Source organism: Nansenia antarctica (assembly GCF_963989245.1).
Source record: "Nansenia antarctica genome assembly, chromosome: 8".
NCBI classification, from domain to species: domain Eukaryota; kingdom Metazoa; phylum Chordata; class Actinopteri; order Argentiniformes; family Microstomatidae; genus Nansenia; species Nansenia antarctica.
Window position 1 is genome coordinate 47,350,556 of NC_137678.1, and position 8,908 is coordinate 47,359,463.

Consider the following 8,908-nt stretch of genomic DNA (forward strand, 5'->3'; position numbering starts at 1 on the left):
ATTGCAACATTGTAACATATTGTAAATAACTACGCCCTAAATCGTAACGAAATGTTGGTCTGGAAGCGGCCTAAATCTAGCTTCAATCTGCTTTTTTTCTGTTCTCCGGTCATAATAACTCGCTGCCTTTCTGCGCAGCCTGAATCAAAGTGGACTGTCTGAATCAATTAGTGGCGGAGGAAATTCATTCGTGGCGGCCCGCCACAAATAAATGCATATAGAGGAAACACTGTACCATGTTGTTGTCATCATATCCGGCCGCCTTGTACTGCTGGTAGAGTTCCGCCTCGCTGTCGTAGTCGTCTGAATATCGCCTTCGCCTGTGGTGCGAATTCTCCCGCCTTTCACCCAAGGAATTCTCCTCATCTTTCACACGTAGCGTTTTCTGAACAAAAGGAAAAAGGGGACAAAATGTTGTATTTTGCAGGAAGTATACACAAGTTCTTGCAACACACTTGAGAACATGGAATAGTCAAAATACCTCTGAATTTCTTCAGTCAAGTGAGATATGAAAGGGGGGGAAATTAGGAGCAAAGAAGCAAGTTTCATGAGCAAACTCACCCTGGCTTGGACCTCACACTGCCTAAATCTGCACTTCTGTCTTATCTTATTGGGACCCCCGAATTTTTTCATATCCTTGCAAAAGTCACATTGGGTACAGTCCACGGTCCTCCTGCATGGCTCACACTCCCCACACATGCGAAAATTGCGAATAGAGCGCTTGACCTGAATCAAAGGAAAAAAACAGACAGATATCTCAACGCCAATGCAGTTGTAGTCCAAAAGAGAAACAATTTTGGAGGGAGAGATCACAGAAGATACACAAGACCTCATAACTGTCAAGATTTTAGATTTTAGAATGTTAAGATTTTAGAATGTTAAGATTTTAGAATGTTAAGATGATTTAAAAAAACTTAGATCCACGGCGCCTTTCGGTCTTGTAATCGGGGGTGCTGCACTGTTTCTCTACTCTCTCAGGCTCAGCTTCCTTCTCACGGCTCTTCTTTGGACGGTACTTGATCTCCAACGAGGAGTTCTTGTCTAAACAACGGCAATAACAAAGTCTCAGGGATGTGACAAGTGTTCACCTTGAAAGTCGGAAAATCACACTGCATTCACAAAAAGATGCTATCATATTCTAACTAGGGAGGAAAATAAAGCCAATAGAGTGCAAAATAACAGCATCTGCACACTCAAACACTGTGCAAAAAAACTGTTTATTGCGAGCTTTCTGTCATATATGATAGGAATATGATTACTGCAAAATTGCACCAAATAATTCAGTTTTGAATGTGTTCTTCAGAGTTTTGAACACAGTATGTTAGCAATGAAAAAATGTGTTGCAAATACATAGTATTTTGCAAGTGGGGGAGTTTGAATGAGAGAAGTGTTATGGCATTTGCAGAACGTAGTCATTGAATGCATTCTGTATGAAAGCAATGCACAAATCACAGAGAAAGAGTCACAGTTTTGTTCACATGGGTTTCTGCTCTGCTGACTGTATGAAGAGTTGTGAAACTGTGGTTTCAGTATTGAACATGGTGACTTAGCGACCGTAAAAAACTGTAGTAACACAGTAGCTTGTCCATGTTAACACAGGTGCTTGTTTATGTTAGTAACACAGTAGCTTGTCTATGTCAACACAGGTGCTTGTTTATGTTAATAACACAGTAGCTTGTCTATGTTAATACAGGTGCTGTTTATGTTAATAACTTGATAACACAGTAGCTAGTCTATATTAACACAGGTGCTTGTTTTTGTTAAAAACACAGTAATTTGTCTACGTTAATAAAGGTGCTTGTTTATGTTAATAACACAGTAGCTTGTCTATGTTAACACAGGTGCTTGTTTATGTTAGTAACACAGTAGCTTGTCTATGTTAACACAGGTGCTTGTTTATGTTAGTAACACAGTAGCTTGTCTATGTTAACACAGGTGCTTGTTTATGTTAGTAACACAGTAGCTTGTCTATGTTAACACAGGTGCTTGTTTATGTTAGTAACACAGTAGCTTGTCTATGTTAGTAACAGCAGCTTGTCTATGTTAATAACACAGTAGCTTGTCTATGTCAGTAGCAAGACAGACAGCTACATTTGACACTGACAGATAGACAAAACTTGAATATTTGCTGTGTACAATACTGTACAAATTAGCAGGACATTACATCATTTTGATAACATCCGTTGTGTGTGTGTGTGTGTGTGTGTGTGTGTGTGTGTGTGCACCTGTGAGGCACACTCAATGCAAATCAAGCTGCAGTGCTCCTAATGACACAGCAACCACATGATAGAGCCAACAGTTGTATCAGAGTAGCCTAGACGCCACCATGTCAGACAAGACCAAAACAGGACCACAGAATACAGCAACATGCCCACCACTGGACCAGAAAGAGAGAGAGAGACAGAGAGACAGAGTGTTACGGCTGGGCCTCCACACACACCCTCCCCCGCCCCCACAGCTCGAGCACAGCGTGCTCTCCACCGCAGGTGAGGCTTGTCCCCGCTAATTGGATTATCAGCCAAACCAGCACACCTGTCTCCACTCCCAATCAACCCTCTGCCTAATTTCCGCGTTTCTCTCTCATTCTGCATTCTATGAGACGGAGAGAGGTACGTGTCTACAGCAGTGCAATGTAAACTTGTAATATACTTGTCATAACTTTAATTTGAGTGCACATGAATTTAAGAATGAGTGCACATACATTCTGTCATGTTGTATCGAAAACATAGGTGGTAGTGGTATCGAAATGTGGTATCGAAATGTATCGAAAACAAAGGGGTAGTGGTGGTCTAGTGGATAGTGAGTTGGACTTGTGATCGATAGGTTGTGAGTTCAAATCCCGCCTGAAACCACACCACTACTAGTGTGCCCTTGAGTAAGGCACTTAGCCCTCAGTTACTCCAGGGGGAATGTCCCTGTAATTCGTAATTGTAAGTCGCTTTGGATAAAGGCGTCTGCTAAATGGCAAAATTAATTATGAGCGTTTTAGAGACTTTAATTTAGCTAACCTCGTGGTTCATTTTTCTGTATGCTAGCGCTTATCACTGTTCTCCGCGTCAGTTAGCTGAAATGCTTCAGTTGTCCTTTTTTGTGCTAGGTTGACTCGTGCTGAGAAGACACCTACATTGACGTTTCATTACAGCATTATTTTTGTGTGCATTGTACAGATTAAAAGTGCCTAAAGTACACATCAGCGTCCTGTCATCGGTCACACATTCAGTGGGCCCAGATCAGGACTTGAAATTCTAGTCCTCAGCTTTCCCCCCTCCCGAACAAACGATGGTGGGTGTCGGCGCACGTCATGGTTGTTGATCGGTTGGCACATTTTTGGGGGCCGCTACCCACACGTTTAGCTGTGTTACTCATTCCATGAATGTATGATCGTTACAAGTTGTACCTCATTGTAAAGGTGACCAATCAGGCTTTCCAACGATATAAAATACAATACCAATTGGTATTATTAAAGGGGAGGAATAATCAACCAAAAAAGCATTTCCGAACTTTTTTTGAGGGGTTTATATATAGTTAATCTCTTAATCTCTCTCTTTCTCTCTGTGTGTCTTTAGCAGCCCTCTTCAGTTGGAGGGTGTCAGCTGTCAGGGCTGTGTAACCCCTTCAAGACCTCCTTTTCTTATTTCCCAGTTGGATTTAATCATGGACATTACCAGTGTGCTTCATTGACACCACTTGAATAGAACAAACTCCTACATTTACAGCTGAATACCACCAGAGGGTGCTACTGCTAGTGCTGATCATTCATCGGTCAATGCATTGAGGGTGAAATCTCAATCCAACTTTAAAATGTGTACTGACTGACCCCACTTCTAAACATATTTTTGATACTATTGAGGCTCTTTAAACATTAAGCACTCTATCTATGAATCTATCCATCTCCCCTCTAACTACCAAAATAAGGCTTGCCCACAAAGTTTCTTCAGGACCTTCCTTTAGTAAGTAATATCTAATATCCTTCAGATGCAACCTTTTAGGTGATTCTCAAAGTTATAGTAGTTAATATATATATAGTTATAATAAGTATAGTTATTCTGTCATGACTCATGACTGAAGTCAGTGTGATAATGACGCCAGCTGTCTGTCTCATTAACACCTGCACGTTGCTGATTCAAGACTGAGGACTGTTTCATAACATTTCAAAAATCTTATTTGAACGTACTGTTTCATGAATAATAATAATAATCTTATTTGAACGTGCACAAACCCTCATGGACAACCGTGTCTGAATAGAGGCTGGTAAAGATTATATTATTATATTATATTCTGCAAGCTGCAACTGTCGTGCAACAATGTTGATAAGACAGATGTACCATGGTCGCTAACTAGCTAGCTAGCTATGAAGTCAATGTCAATGCTGGGTTAGGGTTAGTTAACCTAGGTTAGGTTGGTTAGGGTTAGTTAACCTAGGTTAGGTTGGTTAGGGTTAGTTAACCTAGGTTAGGTTGGTTAGGGTTAGTTAACCTAGGTTAGGTTGGTTAGGGTTAGTTAACCTAGGTTAGGTTGGTTAGGGTTAGTTAACCTAGGTTAGTTAGGGTTACGGTTATAAGGTTACTCGCTGAAGTGTGAGAACAGCGACTTAAAAAACACTGCCAATACGTGTCTTTATTTGACTTTTCTCTCGTGAATCGACTTGGCTGAACTGTTATTCAAGTAGTGAGTAAGTTGCTTTGCATCCATAGAAGACACTATTGGCCAACAAAATGGATAGATAACTTTCTTCTCTAAATTGCTTTGCAGATTCGAGTTGACTTGTAGTAAGGGAAACATATGAAAATCTGCGAAGTAAATCGTTACCAAGAAATTTCTTCACCAATGTGTTTCTAAAGGTGTGTAATAACATGTCCTAAAAGGTTGAAATTCAACTCCTGTGGGAAACCTCATAAAAAACTGCTCAAAGTTGGGGTACCGATACCCGATTTTCGAAAATTCGAAAATGCTTAAATTGGACTTGAGTAACTTTTGAGGGGTCAAACTAGGCATTTTTCATGATTCTGAGTTGATTGCAAGCATTTATTTGTCACCAAGAGCACTTCCTGGTGCAATCCCCAAACCCCCCCCCCATCCCCATTGGTGGTTGGCATTCAAAGTGAGGAAGTTTGGAGGTAACAGGTAACATTAGACAACATTAGACAGCACCAGCAGAGAGGCACTATGATGGGCATGGACACTTAGTCATAGGCCTCACTACATGTGGAACAATAGAACCAGGCTGCTTGAGCTACTCACACAGCCCAGCAGAGAGGCACTATCATGGAGGTCATAGCTCCAGAAGAGGGGTGACTGGTAGACAGCTAGGCCCAGTGAGGGCTCTCCTAATCGGACTGGCAGTGTATCACATAGAGCCTGGAGGTCAGAGCTCCAGAAGAGGGGTGACTGGTAGACAGCTAGGCCCAGTGAGGGCTCTCCTAATCGGACTGGCAGTGTATCACATAGAGCCTGGAGGTCAGAGCTCCAGAAGAGGGGTGACTGGTAGACAGCTAGGCCCAGTGAGGGCTCTCCTAATCGGACTGGCAGTGTATCACATAGAGCCTGGAGGTCAGAGCTCCAGAAGAGGGGTGACTGGTAGACAGCTAGGCCCAGTGAGGGCTCTCCTAATCGGACTGGCAGTGTATCACATATTACCTGGAGGTCAGAGCTCCAGAAGAGGGGTGACTGGTAGACAGCTAGGCCCAGTGAGGGCTCTCCTAATCGGACTGGCAGTGTATCACATAGTACCTGGAGGTCAGAGCTCCAGAGGAGGGTTGAATGGTAGACAGCTAGGCCCAGTGAGGTCACTCCTAATCGGACTGGCAGTGTATCACATAGTACCTGGAGGTCAGAGCTCCAGAAGAGGGGTGACTGGTAGACAGCTAGGCCCAGTGAGGGCTCTCCTAATCGGACTGGCAGTGTATCACATAGAGCCTGGAGGTCAGAGCTCCAGAAGAGGGGTGACTGGTAGACAGCTAGGCCCAGTGAGGGCTCTCCTAATCGGACTGGCAGTGTATCACATAGTACCTGGAGGTCAGAGCTCCAGAGGAGGGTTGAATGGTAGACAGCTAGGCCCAGTGAGGTCACTCCTAATCGGACTGGCAGTGTATCACATAGTACCTGGAGGTCAGAGCTCCAGAGGAGGGGTGACTGGTAGACAGCTAGGCCCAGTGAGGGCTCTCCTAATCGGACTGGCAGTGTATCACATAGTACCTGGAGGTCAGAGCTCCAGAAGAGGGGTGACTGGTAGACAGCTAGGCCCAGTGAGGGCTCTCCTAATCGGACTGGCAGTGTATCACATAGTACCTGGAGGTTAGAGCTCCAGATGAGGGGTGACTGGTAGACAGCTAGGCCAAGTGAGAGCACTCCTAATCGGACTGACAGAGTAGCAGTTAGGCCCTGGAGGTCAGAGCTCCAGATGAGGGGTGAATGGTAGACAGCTAGGCCCAGTGAGAGCACTCCTAATCGGACTGACAGAGTAGCAGTTAGGCCCTGGAGGTCAGAGCTCCAGATGAGGGGTGAATGGTAGACAGCTAGGCCCAGTGAGAGAACTCCTAATCGGACTGACAGAGTAGCAGTTAGGCCCTGGAGGTCAGAGCTCCAGATGAGGGGTGAATGGTAGACAGCTAGGCCCAGTGAGAGCACTCCTAATCGGACTGACAGAGTAGCAGTTAGGCCCTGGAGCTCATGTGACCTCCAGCATAGGGCCACAGGCCTAGTCACAGCACCCATGGAAGGTGTGTTGTCTCTGGGCTGTGTGTCTAGCTGAACACCTCTGGTAGTCCTTGGTACATCTCATGTTGGTACATCTCTTCCACAATGGGAGGTGAGAGTGAAGCTATTCAGCTTCACTTTCATCTCCCTTTTTTTAGGCCTCCATAACAGGTAAGTTACTGCCCAGCAGAGTGTCTCTCTGAGTGAGTAGCTGAGTGAGTAGCTGAAGCAGCCTGGTTCTATTGTTCCACATGTAGTGAGGCCTATGACTCTGTTTCCATGCCCATGATAGTGTCTCTCTGCTGGGCTGTGTGAGTAAATGAAGCAGCCTGGTTCTATTGTTCCACATGTAGTGAGGCCTATGACTCTGTTTCCATGCCCATGATAGTACCTCTCTGCTGGGCTGTGTGAGTAGCTCAAGCAGCCTGGTTCTATTGTTCCACATGTAGTGAGGCCTATGACTAAGTGTCCATGCCCATGATAGTGCCTCTCTGCTGGTGCTGTCTAATGTTGTCTAATGTTACCTGTTACCTTTAAACTTCCTCACTTTGAATGCCAACCACCAATGGGGGTGGGGGGGGTTTGGGGGTTGCACCAGGAAGTGCTCTTGGTGACAAATAAATAGGGGTGTAACGGATCACGGATAATCCGTGATCCGTTCGGATCGCCCTCCACGGTTCGGAACGCATGTGTACCGCGGATCAATAGCAAAATCGTTTTTTTTTTTTTTTTTTTTTTTTTTTTTTCTAACACCAGGGGAGCCACCCCTCCTAAATTTCGTTGTTTGGTACCTGTGCTGTAGCAATGACAATAAAGACCATTCATTCATTCATTCAAATGTAACCGGTAGAAAAACAATCATGTGCGCTTTATTCTCACTCTCTGCATGTGTACTGAGTTGACAACAACATTCATTCACTCATCTCTGTCCCACTTATATCACGTCATATCACCCGCTAAGCAGCCTGGGTGATTGTGTAAACACACAAAAAAAGTACTCTGTTACGTACTCACTCCACGTGAAGCTGGGAATCCACAGCAACAAGTATCATGGCGAGTGCTAGCAACGTTGGCGAACTGGAAAGGCCTCCCTCGTCATTGAAATCACATGTATGGGAGCACTTTGGCTTCCCTGTTACTTATAATAATGATGGAAGGAGGGAAAGTTACGGTGTGTAGGCATTGTGCCACGCGGAAATCTTATGAGGCAGGCAATACGTCAAGCATGGCCACACATTTAACGCGACATCACCCTGGTGTGTTGATGACGGGGGGCAAGAAAAAAGTAGCTCAACAACAACTTCTCCAAACGTCATTTAAACAGACGATTCCTGCAGACTCAGACCGGGCTAAAGCCATTACCAATTCAATTGGGAAGTTTATCGCGGCAGACATGAGGCCATACTCCGTTGTGGAGAACGGAGGGTTTCAAAATATGATCAATGTGCTTGAGCCACGTTACAAAATCCCCTCAAAATCCCCCACTTCAGTGAGAAGGTTGTGCCCGACCTCTATGAAAAGGAGAGGATCCTAATTGTCGGCGAATTAGCAAATGCATCCTCTTTTTACAGAATTCAAAGAAAATGTTGTTTTTATTTTTTTTTAAAAATGTTTTGTGTTGATCCGAAAAATGATCTGATCCGTGACTCAAAATCCGTGACACGATCCGATCCGTGAGTTAGGTGATCCGTTACACCCCTACAAATAAATGCTTGCAATCAACTCAGAATCATGAAAAATGCCTAGTTTGACGCCTCAAAAGTTACTCAAGTCCAATTTAAGCATTTTCGAATTTTCGAAAATCGGTTATCGGTACCCCAACTTTGAGCAGTTTTTTATGAGGTTTCCCACAGGAGTTGAATTTCAACCTTTTAGGACATGTTATTACACACCTTTAGAAACACATTGGTGAAGAAATTTCTTGGTAACGATTTACTTCGCAGATTGGTCAAATATCTGGTAAAATGCCCTTACTATTGGTTGGACTTAAAAAAGAATACCTTAAAAAAGAAAAGAACAGGTCGTTGTCATCACCAGTTACATTCTGAAATGACTCTGATTGGCCCAAGGGGAGGCTATAGTAACAACTGAAATTCCACATTTAAAAACAATGTCAGCATCTCCTGTCCAATTTGAGCTACAGTCAGGAAATTCGGTACATATTTTCATTCCCTCGTGAGCAACATGTTTCTCATTATGGACCATTTGTTTT